Source organism: Oncorhynchus clarkii, chromosome 2, assembly GCF_045791955.1.
Source record: "Oncorhynchus clarkii lewisi isolate Uvic-CL-2024 chromosome 2, UVic_Ocla_1.0, whole genome shotgun sequence".
In the NCBI taxonomy this organism is placed as follows: domain Eukaryota; kingdom Metazoa; phylum Chordata; class Actinopteri; order Salmoniformes; family Salmonidae; genus Oncorhynchus; species Oncorhynchus clarkii.
In genome coordinates this window covers 68,535,236-68,558,182 of record NC_092148.1, presented here as the reverse complement: position 1 = coordinate 68,558,182, position 22,947 = coordinate 68,535,236, and the positions used below count along the sequence as shown (strand labels likewise).

General features: G+C 42.6%; 1 pseudogene; it reads left to right on the top strand.

Annotated features, from left to right (window-relative positions):
- The first annotated feature begins 1,335 nt into the window (after positions 1-1,335).
- On the top strand, positions 1,336-22,783 carry LOC139378003 (RNA-binding protein 28-like; annotated as a pseudogene).
- The last annotated feature ends 164 nt before the right edge of the window (positions 22,784-22,947 follow it).

The following is a 22,947-nucleotide window of genomic DNA, read 5'->3' as shown; positions in this document are numbered from 1 at the left end:
TATGTTAGCAAAAAAATTAAAAATGACATCTTGTGTTATCATCAGGTGAATGATAATGGCAAGGAGAAGTTAAACATTTTAAAATGAATAGATTTGGTAGATAGTTTTTTCATTATTTTGACCTGTGAAGGTGTGTGAATCTCTAACATAGCCTATTAGCTAGAATGGTAACTCCAAACACATTTTTGCTAAGAGCAGCTGTTTAGCTGGTTAAACAAAGGTTAGCAATGTGTTGACAAAAATGTATACCCAAGTCAAGAAAGCTTACCAGCAGCACTTGCTTCACTGGTAGGCTATTCGCGGGTGCTTTTTTGAAGCCTATGATACTCCAGTGAGTGTAATTTGCATAATATTAGGAGTTGAAGTCTTTAGAAGATAGTCTCCTCTTTTTTACTGTAGGTATGTAATTCAAAAACATGTATTGTTGTTGCTAGCGGTATTCATATAAAAATCCACTTGTTTTTATATATATATTATTTTTAAATCACCGTCCTCCTGCATTACCTCGAACCCCAGGTTGAATACCCCTGCTCTAGGACCTCCTAAATCTACGGGTATATAATAAATACTCTGTTATCATCCCTGTGTGTATTCTCCTGTGTACATCGCAGTGAAGTTCTGATTGTCTTCGCGGTTCTTTAAAAATTATTATTTTGTTAAGACATACTGCAACTCTTCAATGCAATGTTTTCCAACAGATGTGTCATTTTACTTCCGTTGGATAAGTAATTCATTGAGATGAATTTGTCAATGTTACTATTAGTTGATTTTTCTAATATTTATACTAGATTTAAACTGGAAAGATGACAATGAACAAGATCTTTACATGTTTTTCCCCCAAGATTTAGCCAATTCTGTCAATTTGTTTTATGTTCAAACCTTTATGTTCATGATCGGCCAGTACTGTAGGTCCACCGTGAACACTTGTATTAGAGCTATTGTCATACATGTTATTTTTGGAAAGCATGATTAAAAGAACAGAAATGTTGAATTTTGTGGGACTCTGGTTGGCAGAAACGTGTTTGTTTGGAGAGATGGTGCAAAATAGGGGCGGCGGCAGAACTAACCAGTTGGATGGTCTTTGATTTCCATAGGTGGGCACGTCTTTCCACGAGTGTGTGCACGCGCTAGCGCGTTGATTTAAAAAAAAATTGTTAATTGTAAAGACCGTTGACAGCTTTGGACAAACATATCTGATTCAACACATTAATGGTTAAGATGAATTGACAAGTCGAGTCAGGTGTGCTTGTCAGGTGCTACAATAAAAATGTGTACTGTTGGGGTTACTCAAGGACCGAGACGGGCTCTCCGTGCAGTAGGTGGCGGTAAAGTTCCATGGCCGGAAGATGGCGGAAACTGAGGTTTTGTTTGAAACTGCTGGTGAGTCTGGTGAAGCTAATAGTACAGAAAGTGAGTGAGTGGGTTACAGTGTTGAAGAAAAAGGGAAACGATAAGTAAAGATATGTTGGGAAAATAGGAAAACACTAGACTCGTTTTTGGTAAGAGCTTCTGTGCACAAGCCCCTTCAGTGTCATAACTGTAAAATATTTTGTCAAGTGTGTGCAGAAGGAAATAATATTGTATGCCAGATGAAGGGTAATGCTGCAACTGTGGATGTGAACATTCGCCTGAATTCTTGCAGTGCCTTGTTAGGGTGAAGGAGAATGTGGTGGCAAGGGTAAGGAGTGTCCTATCTGGAGGTGGTGAGAAAATTTGGAAGGAACGGGTAGCGGGGAAGAAGCAACAGTAGTAGAGACCCCAAGACCAGTGAAGGTTTCTCATCAACCGAGGGATAGTGAATTGCTACATGTTAAAAAGGTGGACTTTGTATTATTTATTGCAATGGTCATAAACTGTACAGCACAAGCGGAGAAGAAGTCTAAGAAAATTGGAATGCCTATTTACTCTATTCCATCTGACTGCGCAATCCACTGTCTCATCAACCCAGCCAGGCACTTTATAAACTTGATCTCCACAATAAAAAGTATCTAGACATTATCTCACATTTATTTTAGACATTTAGTTTAACTGTATTAAACTTGCTGTATGTCTCTCTGACATTTGTATCATTGTTTCAATATTCAAATCTCCTGCTGTCCCACATTAATGAACATGTCGGGAGGCAGTGTTTCTCAGCTGGTCGAAATCATGAATCATAATTTTTATGGATATATGCAAAAAAGGTCAAACTAAACTAAGTGCAGCTAGTTTTCAGTCTTTCCAGCTTCAGGTTGAAAAGATTGTGTTAGATGTGTTGTTGGCTATCTCAGAACAACGAGAGCACATTTTCTATGCCAGGCGAAATTGCACCTCATTAGCTCATTGTTATGGATGTGTCCAAATAAATGTCACTAGAAAACAGCTTATGCAAATGCTGCTACTGTTGTTCTGGCTGCAGTGTTTGACGTGACTAAGTTAGCCGTAGTTGGCTAACAAGCAAGCAATGGATAAGAACGTTACGAGCCAATATGGCAATGGAACGATTAGTATGAACGACTGGGTCGCGTTGATTAAGCTACAGAACAGATACAGAAATAAAGACTGAACGACTGGGTCGTGTCTCTGGAAACCAAACTGAAGGAACAACCAGCCGGCTTGGGTAGCAACCCTAGATTTGTGTCTGGACTTTATCTTGTGGAAGAATGAAATAGTATGAATAAATTCATAAAAATAACGTTAATGAAAATGTCAAACATTATTTGAATATGTTGGTAACTCTTTGTATAAAAGTGATAATTCCCTCAAAGCCAGGATATAGGATATATAGGATATACATTTCTATTTTGGAGTGGACTGTGATTGAAGAAGTGTGTTTTTGTAATTAAAAAAAAATATATAAAAACATACTACTTCAATCACAGTCCACTCAAATACATATATATCCTCCAAACACCGGCTTCAAGGGCATTATTACTTCAACTGAATCAGCCACCTAGCTTCTCCATGCATCACTCCGACAGAGATAAACACCTCTCTGGGAAGAGGAAGGGCGGGGGTGTATGCTTGATGATTAACGACTCATGGTGTAATCATAACAACATACAGGAACTCAAGTCCTTCTGCTCACCTGACCTAGAATTTCTTACAATCAAATGCCGGCCATTTAACTTTTTATGGCTGCAGGGGCAGTATTGAGTAGCTTGGATGAAAAGGTGCCCATTGTAAACGGCCAGCTTCTCACTCTCAGTTGTTAATATATGCATATTATTATTAGTATTGGATAGAAAACACTCTGGAGTTTCTAAAACTGTTTGAATTATGTCTGTGAGTATAACAGGCAAAAACCTGAGAAATTCCACTTCCTGTTTTTTTCTGGGGGTGGCAAATCTTCAACCAAGCTCTCAGCGAGATATGGATTAGTTTTCACTTCCTACGCCTTCCACTAGATGTCAACAGTCAATAGAACTTTGTCTGATGACTCTAATGTGAAGGGGGGTCGAATGATACAGGAAATAGTCACCACTGCCACGAGTTGACCATGCATTCACTATGCACGTTCACAGGGGAAGCACCTGCATTCCACCACTCATTTGAAGTCATTCTAATTATCCGGTTGGAACCTTATTCAAGATATATGTAAACAACATTCTAAAGATTGATTCAGTACATCGTTTGACATGTTTCTACTGACTGTTACGGAACTTTTGGACATTGTTCCTGTACCCAAGAAGGCACAGATAACTGAACTAAATGTCTACCGCCCCGTAGCACTCACTTCTGTCATCATGAAGTGTTTTGAGTGACTTGTCAAGGATCATATCACCTCCACCTTACCTCCGCCACCCTAGACCCACTTCAGTTTGCATACCGCCCCAACAGGTCCACAGACGATGCAATCGACATCACACTGCCCTATACCATCTGGACAAAAGGAATACCTATGTAAGAATGCTGTTCATTGACACCATAGTACCCTCTAAGCTCATCATCAAGCTGGAGGCCCTGGGTCTCAACTAGAGGTCGACCGATTAATGGGGATAGCCAAATAATTAGGGCCGATTTCAAGTTTTCATAACAATCGGCAATCGGTATTTTTGGGCAGCGAATTGCCAATTTTTAAAAATTGTATTATTATTATTTTTTTACATCTTTATTTAACTAGGCAAGTCAGTTAAGAACACATTCTTATTTTCAATGATGGCCTAGGAACGGTGGGTTAACTGCCTCGTTCAGGGGCAGAAAGACAGATTTTCACCTTGTCAGCTCGGGGGATCCAAATTTGCAGAGGGGTGAGAGGTGAAAGACTGATGGACAGAAGATCAACGTGTCGGTGGCCAAGAAGAAACTAAACGACAAGAAAAAGGGAACAACGGGTATAAAAACCTTATGTGGATGCTTAGCTGTTACTTAGCTAGATGCCTACCTTCCATTTCTTATGGTGAAGTTAGAGGATCAAACATGTGTGGTCTTGTCTTCTACACAGCTACAGCACCAAAAGAACCAGTTTCACAAAAATGCCATAAATCTCAAGGAGCTTTAAAGAAAAACCGAATGAAAGCCAGACTAATCATCAGGAATCTCAGTTTCAAGGTTTGACACACAGACACACTAGTGATGATCGGGCCAGCTTTTCACCTGTCCTCAATTGCTAACAACCCATCCACAACTGCCTGACACTGTGATAAAGTTCAAATCTGAGGCCTGCACCCAGGGTTGGATTTAGGCATAGGTGACATGGGCAGCCGCCCAGGGCAGCATGGGGTGCATGCACAAAAAGATATTCTGGTGACATTTGCGCAATCAATTTTATATCGCTCATTTGCACATCACTTCAATGATATCATGTCACCGTGTGGGACTGTAGGTCAATTGACTGTCGGAGTGGGCGCCTGGGAAGGTCTCCCACTCAGAAATACAAGATGGGGCAGGGGTAGGTTGACCTCACGGTCTCCCCACTGGAAGCCCGAGGTAGGGGGAGCAGGGGAATCTATCAAATAGTCCACCTCTAACTTTGTACGGTACTAATGCATTTAGTAATGCAATTTAGTTTGTGTGTTTCTTGTTTTTGAAGTGCAATAATATAATCATGTTCTCTTCTTTATAAGTGTGTTATTCTATTTGTGTGATATAGAATTTGTGCAATTTAGTTGTATTTATTTTTTGTTAGCAATAGGGTAATGGTGAAATAATTTGATTATCTTTGTTTATTTGTATTTATATACAATTTGTTTCTATTCGTCTTTGTTTCTACTTTTTGATATTTTAGTATTTTTGTGTATATTTGTATGTTTATAGTTTTAAATGTTATGATTAAAAAAAAAAAGTTTTCCCGTCTTGAATAAAATTACAATTAGTGCAGAATTTTTTTTTTTTTTTGGGGGGGGGGTTGCCCAGGGAGCCATACAAGTTAGAACCGCCACTGCCTGCACTTAACTATAACCCCCAAATATAGAAAATGTGCTGCACAGTCAGAGATGGCCGAATTAGTTTTTGACGGGCCTTTTTTAGATAGGCTTGTGTTTTTGCTTATCGTTTCCAACATTTTAGGCTTAGTCAACTTGTCTATAATTAGATACATGCAGCTTCTCTTCATTACTTGTTGCCCTAGAAGACTAAATAAACCCTTGCTCATCAGAATGTCATAAATTGATATAATTGATAGTTTTTCTCTTTCATCTCTGCTTCTCTCCCGCAGCAAAGATGTTTAGGAACCAGGGAGAAAATGCAACATTTTTCTATGCTACATTTCCAAATGGCATCAGTGACTGGTTTTAAGGAAATTAGTAGCTGTTAAAATGACCCAACATGTTTTTTAATAAAATTTCATATTTTATGATGCTGATGAAGATGACGCCTTTCACAAATTTGCTCATTTATTCTCTCTAGATGCTGAAAGAAAGATCATATTTCCTCACTCCTGATCCAGAGTAACAATATTGCATTTGGTGTATAATTTTACTGCAAGAAATGCTTAATTCTGAGGGAGTTAATATTATTTTAGACATTGTGAGAGGTTGAATTTGTATAGCGCTTCGCAATCATTGCACAATCTTTTTACCACTTAATTTAATCTTTCCCAATCATTAGTATACTGTTCTGGCCCTCCCTTCTATTTATTTTCAACTCTCCATTTCACAGCTTTTCTCTTATTGAATGAAACGCTGACCTTGTTGCCTCAGTGGCTCATCATTAACTTTTTCTACCCAAGTTCCCCAAAGCGTTTCGCAATTGGTGTGTATTTGATGCACGCTACAGTTAGGCCATGAAGTTTAGGCTTAATCTACGTACCAACAGCAGATAAAAAATAATGAAAGAAAAACCTAAATGTAGCTCAGATATTATTGCACAATAATTATACTAAGTGTACAAACCATTAGGAACACCTGCTCTTTCCATGACACAGATTTGGCCAGGTGAAAGCTGTGGTCCCTTATTGATGTCACTTGTTAAATCCATTTCAATCACTGTAGATGAAAGGGAGAAGAAAGGTTCAAGAAGGATGTTTAAGCCTTGAGACAATTGAGACATGTATGTGTGCCATTCAGAGGGTGAATGGGCAAGACAAAATATTTAAGTGCCTTTGAACGGGGTATGGTAGGTGCCAACCGCACTGGTTTGAGTGTGTCAAGAACTGCAACGCTGCTGGGTTTTTCCACACTCAACAGTTTCCCGTGTGTATCAAGAATGGTCCACCACCCAAAGGACATCCAGCCAACTTAACTGTGGGAAGCATTGGAGTCAACATGGGCCAGCATCACTGTGGAATGCTTTCGAAACCTTGTAGAGTCCATGTCCCAATTAATTGAGGCTGTTCTGAGGGCAAAAGGGGGTGAAACTCAATATTAGGAAGTTGTTCCTATTGTCTTGTTCACTGTGTACATTTCTGGATTTTTAATGCATTGTTTTCTCTTTATTCAACCTCCCCGGCACCCGGCCTTTCATCCACACAATATTTAATTGCCCTAAACCTGCCCACTCCGCTGATATAACCACGGGGATTGTGGGTTACGAGTCAACCCTTGCATAACTAACAGACAAGCTTTTCCTTTGGCCTCCCCTTTGTTCGAGGATGCTTTGTCTGCAGTTAGTTGTTAATGTTTGTCTTGTGTTCCCACAGAGCTCTGAGGATGATCTAAAGCAGACCTTTGCCAAGTTTGGGACAGTTCTGGAGGGTAACATCCCCCTTAAACCAGGTACAGACTTCAACTTGAGAGAATCACCACCCAACCACACTAAGCACTGTTGAGCCTTTGTGGATTTAGTTGCGCAAAGACAATTACAGAGTCAGTAACATGTTTTCTATCTGGTGTCTGACTATTCCTCACTCTGTTTACCTTTCCGTGTGTGTTTCATCAGATGGAAAGATGCGGGGCTTTGCGTTTGTCCAGTTTAAGAATGTCTTGGAGGCAGGAAAGCCCTTGAACGCAATAAACCTAAAGGATATCAAAGGTGAGACACCTTAACCTGGTGTGTGTGTTTAGGAATTGAAAAGGGGAACAACTTCTTAATTTAAAGTTGAATTGACAGAGACAGACATATGTATATGTGAAGACATATGTTCCTCTAAGAAGTTTGCGCAAAATCTATAAGGGCTGATCTAAATACTCTTACCATTGTCACATTCTTTCAAAATCGAACCCAGAAGCAGACCAGGACAAGGAGAGTAGGAAGAAGGTGAGTATTTATTTACAAGTGAATGGGTAGATATATCCAGGTGGCGTAGCGGGCAGCGGTGGTGAGTTGATGGGAGTAAATAGGTGGATCCAATAGGGTAGCGGAATCCTCCGACGACCAGGCGGGAATGGGGTAAATGATCCAGGTGAGTAACTGAAGACAGAACAAACGGAGGTAAGTTTAAGGCAAGCAATACGTAAAAAACAACAAAACAAATTCTGTCCAACTTGAGGCTGATACTATGGCACAACATACTGTTCATGGCTAACGATCCGGCAGGGAATGGATGTCAGGTCAGAGCTTTTGAAGGGGAGAGGTGATGATCAGGACAGGTGTGCAGATTACTGATGGGATACAGGTGCGGGTGAACATCGATCTCCCAACAAGCTAATTCGCCCGGCAACCAGACAGGGTGCGTTCCAGGACACCGGAAACACACTCCAGGACAGAAACACAGGCAAACACAGACTCAGGAAGCGGGATTCGTGACAACCATATCGGTTTGTTGTTTCACCCTTCTGTGCCCGGTGCCAAAACATTCGATCAAGGTGGAGACCTTGGGGTTGAATAGACTATACATTTGAAACATCTTAATCATTTAAGGACACCTATGGTTATGGGGGCCCAGATACCATTTACTGAGGCCTGCTTTACGGTGACCTCTGGCCTGAGAGAGGGTACCTAGAGGCCAAATTCCAATAGAGAATATTCATAAGAAAAAAGCATTCTTAACAGTGTGTGAGACCTTTTTCTGCCCTGTGAATATCTCTGATAAAGATGAGGCACATCTCAATATTCTACTGTGGCTTCATCTGCTGCAATCAAGTTGTTCTCTCCTCTGTCCTTTACAGGAAGGCAGGTAGCTATTGATTGGGCTGTGGCTAAAGACAAGTTTGTCGCTACTCAGCCAGGAGCTAAGAAAGTGGAAAAGGTCACAAACCGGCACCTGAAAGTGACTGAAGAGGAGGAGGAAGAAGTAGAAAAGAACAAGTATGAGCTTTTGCTGTCTTTTTTATCTCTATTTCTGCATGTCCTCAGTTTGAGATGGGCTGTAAATATGTAGACCTTGACCTAGATGTAATTAAGAAATAAGGCATGAGAACCTAGGGATTATCGTGTGATTAACTGCCGACTATGGGCTGTTCGAAGACCCAACACAGCTCGGGGGGTCAGGGGAAATAGCCCATAGGAGGGTGTTATTCACTATCATTCATTTTTTAGAAAATGGTTACCAACATATATTTTTAAAGATGAATGACATGTTTTCATAAATGAAAATGAGCAAATTTGTTTAATTTCGTCCTTCCACCAGACGATATACTCTGGGCAAAAGCCAGTTGTTAGTTCTGAGATTCCGAAGTAGCTAGCCAAACAACCTTTGTCTATTCCAAACATTCTAAGCAAAAAAGGTTGCCATGCAGGCTTGCTACTTCTTTGCTAGCTAGCCAACTAAAGCTAACACACAATCAAATCAAGCAGCTGAAATGACAACAGACATTTGTTTTATGTTTGTTTCTATTGCCAGTTCTTTTGATATATCCATTAAAATGATCCTGATAAATGTATTCGTCTGGCTCAGAGATTGTCAGTCATGTTTATTCTCTCCTATGGAAGGGTGGAGATTGCCAAAAAAACTAATGTTTTTGCACATGTCGGAAAAGCAAGCAGCAAGATTTAGACAAACCCCAACAGTTGCAAACCAAATGCTAACCTAGTAGAATTAGTTAATAATGTGTCAACCTTTTTCCAGGGGAGATTAAGTTTATAGATTTCCTGGCTGGGCTGTAGGACAGTGAATCTGCATTGATAATTCAAATTGAACTGTTAACAGGCAGTTAACCAATCAGGATCCAAACAACCCATTTTATGTCTAAATTGGTCTTCTTTGGCCAGTCTTTGGTTCTGAGGACTGGAGTATTGCAGCCAGGATATTGTTGAAGTGTTGTGTTTAATAGTTCTTCTTTCTACAGAGTTAGCTCTAAGTCAGCTCAGCATCTAGACACCCCATCAGAGGAGGAGGGTGTTGAGGAGAATGACGATGCAGAGTCTCAGGAGGCAGATGACGATGACAAAAATGATCTTGGGTCTGATGAAGACGACGAGGAAAATGAAGATTCAGAGTCTCAGGAGGCAGATGACGACAAAAGGGATCTTGGGTCTGATGAAGACGACGATGAAGATGATGACAGTGAGGATTCTGGTATGAAACGGTTGTCTTTTCTCTTGATGAAATATCAGTGTGTATGTTCCAGGTTGCCCTCTGTTTGAACCCCTCCAACACTCTGGCTCTCTCTGGCTCTCTCTGTCTCTGGCTCTCTCTGGCTCACTCTGGCTCTCTCTGGCTCACTCTGGCTGTGGCTCTGGCTCTCTCTGGCTCTCTCTTGCTCACTCTGGCTGTGGCTCTGGCTCTCTCTGTCCCTGCTCTCACTGGCTCACTCTGGCTGTGGCTCTGGCTCTCTCTGTCTCTGGCTCTCTCTGGCTCACTCTGGCTCTCTCGGTCTCTGGCTCACTCTGGCTCTCTCTGGCTCACTCTGGCTGTGGCTCTGGCTCTCTCTGGCTCTGGCTCTCTCTGGCTCTGGTTCTCTCTGGCTCTGGTTCTCTCTGGCTCTGGTTCTCTCTGGCTCTGGTTCTCTCTGGCTCTGGCTCTCTCTGGCTCTGGTTCTCTCTGGCTCTGGCTCTCGCACTCTCTCTGGCTCTGGCACTCTCTGGCTCTGGCGCTGGCTCGCTCTGGCTCGCTATGGCTCTCTTTGGCTCACTCTAGCTCTCTCTGGCTCACTCTGGCTCTCTCTGTCTCTGTCTGTCTCTGGCTTGCTCTGGTTCTCTCGCTCTCTCTGTCTCTCTGGTGCTGGCTCTCTCTGGCTCTGGCTCTCTCTGGCTCTGGCTCTGGCTTTCTCTGGCTCTGGCTCTCTCTGGCGCTGGCTCTCGCTCTCTCTGTCGATCATGCAGCCAAGAGAAAGTCCCTCCCATCAGACGTCAATGAGGGCAAAACCGTCTATCAGGAACCTGTCGTTTGATACGGAGGAGGAGGGCTTGGAGGAGGTGTTACTGCAGTATGGAGAACTGAAGTACATCAAGATCTGCCTACACCTAGACACTGAACACTCTAAAGGTATAGTCCTGGCTCCAACACAACCTCACTCTCTCTCTAGCGCTGTCCCCTGCCCAAACTTAAACAATGGCCTGAAGTGATGCCAGTCAGATAGTAGATGTCTACATGTTAACATTGAATCATGACTGTGTTGGTTGGTAATGGTTGTTGACTGTGCTCTGTTGTCTGGTCAGGTATTGCCTTTGTTCAAGTTCAAGTCTAAAGAAGCAGCAGAGAAATGCATTGCTGCCGCAGAGGACGAGTCAGAGGTGAGACAGAATAGGATAAATTACTCATGTTTTCTACAGGTACATCTCTTCTGATGAGCTCTGAGTTGCTGTAATGTATGTTTTGGGGGTAACATGTTTGTCTGTCTTAGAGTGGGGGTATCCGTGTGGATGGTAGGAAGCTGAACATCGTAGCGGCGATAAGCAGAGAGGATGCTGTCAAATTGAAGGACAAGAAGGTCAAAACGCATACAAGGACCAGGAACCTCTACCTGGCTAGAGAGGGATGTAAGTTACACCTCCTTCTCCTCCCTTTTCTTCTCCCCTACCCTCCATCTCATACCTCTTTCTTCCAGTGATACGGGCAGGAACTAAGGCAGCTGAGGGTGTTCCAGCAGCAAACATGACCAAGAGGACCAGAGTAAGTACTTCCTGTTTTTTAACCAATCAGAGCATCATAGCGTTGTCTTACAATCACAACACAGTGTGTTGGTAACTTGGGGCATGTGTCCTCAGTGTGCGTTTTTTTGAGGAAGGCTAACACTCTCCTTCTGTGTTAGTTTGAGGACCTGAAGAGGACCAAGCTACGGGACATGAATGTGTATGTATCCAAGACCCGCTTGTGTGTCCACAACCTGCCCAAGTCTGTAGACAGCAAACAACTAGGACAACTAGGACTCTCAACTAGGACTCTGTCTGAAAGCTGCAGGAGCTGGCAAGGGGGTCCTCATTACCAAGGTAAGACACTACTAGCACAATTCCATAGCTGTTTCCATCCCAGTCAAATCTGTCAATAGGTCATCATCTCTCTGGGTCAGTGGTTCCCAAACTTTCTATAGTCCCGTACCTTTTCAAACCTTCAACCTCCAGCTGGGTACCCCCTCTAGCACCAGGGTCAGCGCACTCTCAAATGTTGTTTTTTGCCATCATTGTAAGCCTATCCCCCCCCTCCCACACACACACACACACACACACACACACACACACACACACACACACACACACACACACACACACACACACACAATACGATACATTTATTAAACATAAGAACGAGTGAGTTTTTGTCACAACCCAGCTCTTATAAGACCAGGTCACAAATAATAATATAATAATAATCAATACTTTTGCTCTTAACCATCTTACATATAAAACCTTATTTGTTAATAACACATTGTGAATAACTCACCACATGTTACAAGGGTGTGCATCCTTTCAAGCACATAACTCTGCAATATTGGGTTGTATTGGAGAGTCTGTCTTAAATCATTTTCCACACACAATCTGTGCCTGTATTTAGTTTTCATGCTAGTGAGGGCCAAGAATTCACTCTTACATAGGTACGTGGTTGCAAAAGGGCATCAGTGTCTAAACAGTGAGATTTGCCAAGGCAGGATACTCTGAGCGCAGCCCAATCCAGAAATCTGGCAGTGGCTTCTGATTAAATTACATTTTCACAGAACCGCTTGTTGCAATGTCGATGAGGCTCTCTTCAGGGATGCAAACTCGTCACCTTTCGTCAAAATTCACTGTTTGAATCCAAAATAGGTGACCTATGTGATTCGTGTAGATCTGATTTGGAAGTTTTAAGGTGAGGGAGAAAGTGTGGTGGAACAAGTATTGTTAGCATTTTAAGTAATGTTATCTTGCTAGCAGGATCGAATTCTCAGTTAGCTAAGTTAACCAGAGAAACCTATAGAGGTGAAAGAAACACCACACACTTTCCCTCTTTCTCACTTTTTCAGTACAGTGGATAAAAATGGGTATTCCACGTGTACTCTGCCTGAAAGAGATCAATTGTGCCAACAAAATGGTCTCATACTCTGCTGCTAGCACATTGTACATTTTCTGCCTGTGGACATCTGTTCTACAGTGTAGTAACCTCCAGTGTAGCCCAAAGATATTGCTTGTGTTGAACTTGACAGTACCACGTGTGTGAGTGAGGGGGGATTATTACATTTTTTTACTTGGTGAACGTTATTTTTGCACACATGTAGCCTTGTGCACAGATCAATGTCTACTATAGTGGCCTCTATAATAGAGCAAAAATATAATGGCTGTTTGTTTCATTCTATTTCTACTTTAGAAGTTTTTTCCCCAAGTGGAATATTTAGATGTGTGTGTGTGGTCACAAGCGTTCTATTATAAAGGCTGTCATGGCTAACTGCAATATTAGTGTATTGTTTTTTTCTCAAGACTTGAGTGTCATTTGCAGTAAAGTCTAGGCAACATTAACCACTTTTTATTTTACACCCACAGACTGAGCATGTAGATCATATTCTTTGTTGTTTAATTAGTTAAAACTTGCATTTCCCCCAAGCAGGGATTTTTAGCATGTTTCAGTGCAACAAAAAATGGTCACCTTTTTGGTCCCTCACCAGTTTGCATCCCTGTCTCTTGTTCAGATATCGGTAAGTGGACTGGAGGCAGGGCATGAAAGGGATAACGAATCCAGTTGTTTGTGTCATCTGTTTCAGGAAAGTACCTGCGTAATTTCGCACCCAACTCACTCAGGTGCTTCGCTATATCACATTTGACATTGTCCGCTGTAGTATCTGGGATCTACATCTGTTTATATTAGTTACTGTGCTGTTACTAAGCAGTAATGCATTAAGGCTACTACACCTAATAGGAAATGCACATGCGCACTGGAATGCCGGGAACTGTAGAGCACGAGGGGTTTTGACTAAACGAAAACTAACTGTACTCCCGTCTCCTGCCTGGTCATTTCTCCACAACACAAATATTACAGTGGCGACGAGGTGATTAAACTACATAAACGGACATTGCTTGAAGGGAAGAATGTTGCGTGAGTAATGAAACTCAAAATAGAATAATCTTTCGCCAGTAGAGAAGGCTAAGCACTGCTAGCACTGCTAGTACAGTATTCAGGAGCTGCCAAGTAGCAAGACTATTGGAGTCCAGAATAGCGACACTGCCCTCTGGTGGTTAAATTTAAAAAAAACTGTCTCATTGAACCCATTGAAATTAGGCGACCTCAGTGGAGAAATATTGGCAAGAAGAAAAAGGAAGAAGGAACGTAACACTACATTATTACAAATGAGTGCAGTGAATGAAGTAATTGCAGAAACTTCTGAAGTGAAGAATTAGATGAAAATTCAGAAAATTAAGGAATACAAGGAATAAGGAAACTGAACAATTAACTGAAAATGGCAACCATTGGTCGAGTACCAGAGTTTGAGGCTGCAAAAGAGGATTTTGATTCCTATTTGGAGCGTTTTGAGCATTGGCTGGCTGCAAATGAAATCAAAGATGGAAAGAAAGCAGACGTATTTCTCAGTGTTTTGGATCCAACTGAGTATGGATTGCTGAAAGGTCTCATTGAACCAATGAAAGCAGTGGAGTTGAACTATGCAGAACTGACTGAAACTCTTTCAAGGTATTTCAAGCCTAAGCCAATTCTCATTGCAGAACGTTTCAGATTTTACCAACGTCACCAGAGTCAAGGGGAAACCGTGGCTGACTACATCCTTGCTTTGAAAAGGCTGGCAAGTACATGTGAGTTTGCACGATTTCTTGATGATGCTCTCCGAGACAAGTTTGTATGTGGTCTCACAGGTGAAGCATATCACAGAAGGCTCCTGTCAGAGAAGGACCTGACCTTTAAGAAAGCCTGTGATATAGCACTTGGACTCGAGCTTGCCCACAGGGATACTATTGAGCTATCGGGACATGCAGAACGTCAGAAAGGTGTTCACAAGGTCAGTGATGCACGTGGTGGAAAAAGCTCACAAAAGTCACACTTTTTTCAGTCCCGTCCTCAAGGTTACACAAGAACCAAGCAGCCCACATCTCAAAGGTCTAAGCCAAGTTGCTACAGATGTGGGGGAGATAATCATCAGCACAGTGAATGTCGATTCCAAAAGGAAAAGTGCCACAATTGTGGAAAGGTTGGACATTTACAGAGAGTGTGTAAGGCCTCAAAACGCACAGCAAGAGCACACAAAGTGTCAGACGCAGCACAAGAAGAGGAAGGTACAACTGAAACAGTAGTGGAACTGTTCACAGTGTACACAGCTCAACAACTAAAAGATGGAATCTATCTCAACATGGAGTTAGCTGGAAAACAGGTTAAAATGCAGCTGGACACCGGAGCGTCTGTATCTCTGGTTCCAGAGAGACTCTACAAAGAAAAACTGAAAGAATGCCCTCTTCAGCCCGCGTCCATCCGCCTTTCTTCATACACTGGTGACACTATTCCTGTGTTAGGGCAGATCCAGGTACCAGTCCGGTATGAGGGGAAGGAGTGGACGCTACCGCTTGTCATTGTTAAACGAGAAAAATCAGCCTTGCTAGGCAGAAACTGGCTACAAAAGATCAAGTTGAACTGGGGAGAAATCTTCAGTCTGAGAAATGACAAACCAGTGAGTCAGGCTACACTCACTAACATGCTGGAGAAGCACAAAGAACTTTTCAAAGATGGCTACTGTGAAATACAAGATTTCACAGCAAAAGTCAGAGTGCAAGAAGGAACCAATTCTATCTTTCACAAACCACGTCCAGTTCCCTATGCTCTTAAGGAAGCAGTAGAGAAGGAACTGGACCGCCTACAGAAGAATAACATAATCACGAAAGTAGCGAGGAGCGACTGGGCCGCTCCGATTGTTGTATTCCCAAAGAAAGACAAGACCGTCAGAATGTGAGGTGACTACAAGGTCACAGTAAATCGCTGCATACTACCAGAGGAATATCCACTACCAAACGCTGAAGATCTGTTTGCCACTCTAGCTGGTGGGAAGGTTTTCAGTAAGCTGGACCTGGCATTCGCTTATCAGCAACTGAAGCTGGATCCGGAGTCAGAAAAGTATCTGACCATCAGTACACACAAGGGGCTATTCAGATTCAATCGCTTGGCCTATGGAATCTCGACAGCTCCAGCGATATTCCAACAAACAATGGATCAGATCTTGGACGGTATAGACCATGTTGTGTGCTTCATGGACGACATCCTCGTGTCAGCACCAACCATTGGAGAGCACCTTGTAGTGCTGGACAAAGTGATGTCAAGACTGGAGAAATACGGAGTGAGAATGAAACGCAGCAAGTGTGAGTTCCTCCAGGACTCAGTGGAGTATCTCGGATACAAGATTGATGCACAAGGCCTGCACCCAACCAACAGCAAGGTGGAAGCAATCGTAAACACACCAGCACCCACAAATATCTCAGAGCTGAGGTCATTTTTGGGGCTCCTGAACTATTACGGAAAGTTTGTGGCAAACTTGTCCACATTGTTGCATCCGCTTCACCAACTGCTGCAGGCCGATACAAAGTGGAATTGGTCCCCACAATGCGAAGAAGCATTCAAGACTTGCAAACAGCGTCTGCTAAAGAGCAAGTTGCTTGCCCACTATAACACAGAGATGAAGCTGAGACTTGCGTGTGATGCATCTCCATACATAGTAGGAGCCGTCATCTCACATGTTCTACCGTCAGGTGAAGAACACCCTATTGCATTTGCATCACGGACTCTGTCACCAAGTGAGAAAAATTATGCTCAAATTGAGAAGGAAGCCCTGAGCATAATATTCGGAGTGAAGAAGTTTCACAAATACCTCTACGGAAGGAAGTTCCAACTGCTGACAGATCACAAGCCTCTGTTGGCCATCCTTGGACCAAAATCAGCCATACCAACCCTTGCTGCACTTCGAATGCTACGTTAGGCTCTGATATTGTTAGCCTACGACTACGAGATTGAGTACAGACGATCCAGTGATCACGCAAATGCCGATGCACTATCAAGACTACCATGCAATAGTGACTCCGACAGTGAAGATGATAGAGCAGTCTTTCCTGATCTCTCTCATTGATGAACTGCCCATATCTGCTTCTGACATAGCAGAGGAAACAAGGAAAGACCCAGTGCTTTCCAAAGTCTTGGACTTAACATTAGGCGGTTGGCCAACCTTCATAAATGACGATAACCTTCGTCCATTCATCGACAAGAAAGACCAGTTGTCCACTGATCAAGGGTTTGTTCTGTGGGGATCAAGGGTGGTGGTACCTCACACATTTCAGAGGAGACTGCTATCTTACCTGCATGAGGGACATCCAGGGATCACTCGAATGAAAGCACTCGCTCGCAGTTATCTGTGGTGGCCTGGACTGGATCAGGACATTCAACAGCATGTAGGCCACTGCTCACCTTGTGAAGCTGTTCGCAACAAGCCTGCACCTGCGCCTCTTCATCCATGGTCCTGGGCTATTACACCATGGGAACGCATCCATGTGGATTACGCCGAAATTGACAAGCAACATTTCCTTGTTGTCGTCGATGTCCATTCCAAGTGGATGGAAGTGTTCCCTACTCAACTGACCACAGCTGAGAAGACATCAATCTTCTCAGACACCTGTTTGCATCCTTTGGACTAGTCAAGGAGCTCGTATCGGACAATGGCCCCCCGTTCACGTCAAACGATTTTGAAATGTTTCTCAAGAACAACGGAGTAAGGCACATCCTGTCACCACCTTACCATCCGGCATCAAACGGAGCAGCGGAGAGAGCCGTGCAAACCTTTAAGAAGGCCTGGACTAGACTCGAGGTTCAGTCTGTGCCCATCCACCAAAGGCTTCCCCGGTTCCTGTTTACTTACCGTAACATCCCACACACAGTAACGGAATGTACACCAGCTGAACTGTTTCTGAAACGCAAACCACGTACCCGCCTGACATTGTTGAAACCAGACTTGTCAAGCACTGTGGCAAAGCACCAGCTACAGCAGAAGAAAGCTCATGACAGACACTCAAAGACTGTCAGAGAATTCAATGAGGAAGAGAGGGTGATGGTACGTGATTTCAGACACCCCAAGCGCCTGTGGAACTCAGGTGTGATCTTGCAATGCAGAGGACCTTTGACTTACCAAGTCCAAATTGGTCATCGCCAGGTCAATGTTCATGTGGATCATCTGCTACGGTCCAACGCCCCAGCAGAGACATGCCGAGAGAACAAGAACAATAACGACTCCCAGGACTATTCTCCTGACTGTGGACGTACAGGAGAGACAGAGCCTGACCTTCCACCCGAACCTGGCCCACCACAGGAAGCCCAGGAGGAGCGGAGATATCCTATTCGACAGCAAAGGGCACCTCAAAAGCTTGACCTGTGAGTTGAGCTGGTTAAGGAGGTAACGGACAGTAAAACAAACACTTTAATATGTCCTAGATAAAATGAAAGAAAAAGGACATTACCTGGGTTAGTTATTAGGACACAAACTCCATCTTCGGGGCAGAATAATCCCCTGGATTTGTGCTGGGCTCTGGAAAGTCTGCTTCAACCCAGTAGTTGAAAAATGTTTAAGAATGCATTGTTCAGATATTGCATTAGTAGTTACCTAACATATTTACCTTGCTCTCTGGGAGTTAAACACTATGGGGGAGGAGTGTAGTATCTGGGATCTGCATCTGTTTATATTAGTTACTGTGCTGTTACTAAGCAGTAATGCATTACGGCAGTGTTACATTACTACACCTAATAGGAAATGCACATGCGCACTGGAATGCCGGGAACTGTAGAGCACGAGGGGTTTTGACTAAACAAAAACTAACTGTACTCCCGTCTCCTGCCTGGTCATTTCTCCACAACACAAATATTACATCCGCAAGCTTGAGTTCATTTGCACACAAAAAATCATACAATGATGGAAAGACTGGGACTGTCCTTGTTAATGCAGACAGGGAAGTGCTCCAACTTCTTAATTATAGCCTCAATTTTGTCACGCACATTGAATATAGTTGCGGAGAGTACCTGTAATCCTAGATTCTGATCATTCAGGCGAGAAAAAACATCACCCAGATACGCCATTCGTGTGAAAAACTCGTCATAGTGCAAGTGGTCAGACAAATGAAAATTATGGTTAGTAAAGAAAACTTAAGCTTGTCTCTCAATTTTTTTAAAGTGTCAATACTTTGCCCCTTGATAACGAGCGTACTTCTGTATGTTGTAAAAGCATAGTGCAGAAAATACACGAGAGTTCAGGGGCCTTGCTTTAACAAAGTTACCATTTTAACTGTAGTGTCCAAAACATCTTTCAAGCTGTCAGGCATTCCCTTGGCAGCAAGAGCCTCTGGGTGAATGCTGCAGTGTACCCAAGTGGCGTCGGGAGCAACTGCTTGCACGCGTGTTACCACTCCACTATGTCTCCCTGTCATGGCTTTTGCGCCATCAGTACAGATACCAACATGAGCAGAAGCAACATTTGGCTACATATGGACCATTAGTGGAATTCCCACGAGAGGGTAACGGTTAATGTGATTGGATGTTAATTATTTGACCAGGCTACCTGCATTTGACATTGCGTTGTTATTTCGCTGAACACTAGATGGTTTAATTTTGTTTTTTTTGGCAGTCTCAGGCGAGAAAAAAACCTCACCCAAATGTATAGCCCCGTTGGAAAATATATATTGACTGTTTGAAAATGTGAAGGAAAAAAACATTTTTTTAACAAAAAAAAAAGAAGAAAATGGATCACATTTTTATTTGTCATACCCCAATGGCATTGCAACCCAGTTTTGGAATACCTGCTCTGGGTGAACTATTAGTGACCACCAGGGGGCACTACAGTGCCTTCAGAAAGTATTCACATCCCCTTAACTTTTTGTTCTAATGGTTTCTTCTTCCTCCTCTTCTTCAGTCACTTTCAGGTGCCACATTTTTTTGTTTTACAGCCTGAGTTCAAAATGTATTAAATTGACCCACCCATCATGTCAGTGTAATTATGTTTTTAGAAATGTTTACAAATTAATTAAAAATTAAAAGCTGAAAAGGCTTGCCAATAAGTATTCAACCCCTTTGTTATGGCCAGCCTAAATAGGTTCAGGAGTAAACATGTGCTTAACAAGTCACATAATAAGTTGCATGGCCTCACTGTGATGATTTTTGAATGACTACCTCATCTCTGTATCCCACATATATAAAATGATCTGTAAGGTCCCTCAGTAGAGCAGTGAATTTCAAACAGATTGAACCAGAAAGATCAGGGAGATTTTCCAATGCCTCACAAAGAAGGGCATCTATTGGTAGATGGGTAAAACAATTAGGCCAATGGTGACTTAAAACAGAGTTTAATGGCTGTGATAGCAGAAAACTGAGGATGGATCAACAACATTGTAGTTACTCCACAATGCTAACCTAATCGACAGAGTGAAAAGAAGGAACACTGTACAGAACAAAAATATTCCAAAACATGCAGCCTGTTTACAACAAGGTACTAAAGTAATACTGCATAGCAATACACTTTTTTGTCCTGAATAGAATGTGTTATGTTTGGGGGAAAATCCAATACAACACATTACTGAGTACCACTTTCCATATTTTCTTGTTTACCAAAAAGACAGTGAATGTTTCTGAGTGGCCGAGTTACAGTTTTGACTTAAACCTGCTTAAAAATCTATGGATGTCTAGCAATGCTCAACAACTAATTTGACCGAATTTTACAAATAATAATGGGAAAAAATTGCACAATCCAGGTGTGGAAAGCTCTCCAAGACTTACCCAGAAAGACTCACAACTGTAATCGCTGCCAAAGGTGATTCTAACATGTACCAACTCAGGGGGTTGAAGACTTATCTAATTACTGGGTTTTTCTGTTTTTTTTATATACAAATGTTAGACTTTTTCTTCCTCTTTGACATTTCAGTATTTTGTGTAGATTGTTGATGGAAAAAATGACATGAAATCCATTTTAATCCCACTTTGTAACCAGAAAATGTGGAAAAAGTAAAGGGGTGTGAATATTTTCTGAAGGCACTGTATTGTCCTATAAAGCTGCCCTGTCCATGTTGAATGGCCTTTCATTTGTCTCTTTACAACCTCTTTCCGCAATTGTCTCTTTGTTTACCATTTGCTTCTCTCCCCCTTTCTTTTCCTCACCATCTCTATCCATATGCCCCCTCTCTCTCGCACTATCTTTCTCTCCCCAGTGCAGGGTGATGTATGATAAGAAGCCAGAGTGGGGTCAGGTGTTAGGCCGGTCGCTAGGTTACGGCTTTGTTCAGCTCCAAGATCATGAACTCGCTCTGAAGACACTACGACACCTCAACAATAACCCTGACATCTACGGAAGGTGTGTTTGTGTGGCGCTGTGTCTTTGTTGATCTATCTGTGTGTGTGTATGCATGTCCTCAACCTTGTACTCGACAGAGTGCAGCTGTGTTTGAGAGGGTGAATGGCAGGTTATGTTTCAGGATGTTTTCTTTGGCTCTCAGTAGCTGATGTCAGTAATTGCATTAATTTTATCTCTGAACAATATTGCGTCTGGACTCAAACATCCTAGTCATCAATGTTTATTGTTCCTGAGGAATGCAAAGAGAATGTTGAATTGCACGTACACACATTTGGTTTGGCAACCTACAGCATCTGATCAATATTGACGGTCTTCCTAAATGATGAGAATGTGTTATTGAGAAGACTATTCACAGGTTGTTGTTTTTTTCCTTGAGTGATTTACGTTGTCTGTCTACAGAGACCCATTGTTGAGTTCTCTCTTGAAGATGGAAGGAAGCTGATGATGAAAGAAATGTGACAACAACAAGTCAAGGTGTGTCTTCTCTGCTGTTTATGTTGGTGTGTGATGATGGTTAAGATTAAGAGTAACACATTTTCCTGTCTCCATGGTTTCCAGGAGCGTTTTAAGGGGAGTGGCCCTATGGGAAGAGGGAAGATGCAGCCGCAGTCAGGAGGCAGGCTTGGACCTCAGAAGGGTGTGTCTAAACCCCAGAGTAACATGGTAACCAAGGAGGGGTCAGCGAAGACCCAGACACAGTCGGCACCATCCGGTCAGGGCAGAAAGGATGGAGGTATGACGCTCTACATTTTTGCCCTAACCCTGAATATAACACACACACACAGCTCATAAATTCTGGTGGAACTGCAAATGTTTGTCATTTTTAACATTTCCCTCGTTTTCTGTGTTCTTTTTGCTTTTTGGTTGTCGCTGATATTTCCTTCCATTTCTTTCTCTCTCGCCTAGTACCTCCCCCCCAGCCACAGGCCAAGGCTCAGACCCAGCAACAGGCCCAGAAGCAGGGCTGGCAGTAGTCAGGCTTCCAGACCACCTCAGTTCTAGAACACGTAGAACTGGAGGATGGAAAGAAACGAAGGAAGGTTCTATCCCTGCCCTCCCACCGTGGCCCAAAGATAAGGTAACACACACACACACACACTGTACCTATCACATTGTAACCCATACTACATGGTATAATTTTGGTCCTGCAGGGTGCGTGATAAGGGAAAGCCTGCTCAGCCTAAGAAGCCCAGGATCGGTTCCAGCAGGACAGGGAGGAACGTCACTGGAGAAACCTACACAGGTATGCACACAAACACACACAAACATTACCCATGTCTGCATGTCGTGGCCCCAGGATTATGTAGTACATTCAACCGTCTTCATTGGTTTTCCAGAGCACCTTAGGGGCCAAGAGGCGGGTTAGGAGCCGAGAGGATGACCGCTTTGACAATCTGGTTGAACAATACAAGAGGAAACTGATGGGCGGCAACAAGACTGCAACCATCAAGAAGAACAAGTGGTTCAACAGTTAAGTGTGTGAGATGCCATTTTTTGGCATAATCAAAGAAACCTTTCCTTATGTTGGTTTCGACATCATTTACATTTTGAAACAAAGATTTATAATGGTTGAAATGTTGGTGTAACATTCACCCATGAACTGTGTAGAATAGAGTCCTGCATATTACTGTCCGTGTATGTCTGTGTCCTCATGTTATACACAACTTGTGGTGTGCCATCACAGTGGTAAAAGGTGGGGTGTCCGAGTAGTCACTTCCTGAATTAACTCTTGACAGAGGTTTGAAGCAGTGTTAAAAAAATAATGTGTGGGTTTGTTTAGTACGACAAACATGTTCTTGAACAGATGCTGACGTTTTACCCTACTTTGCTTTATGTTCATGTAAACTATTGGTGAATAATAATGTAAAGAATATCAGAGATTTGAGAAATGTAAATGACTGACATTTTTATTAAAGAGCTTGCAAAGACAGAGACAGTT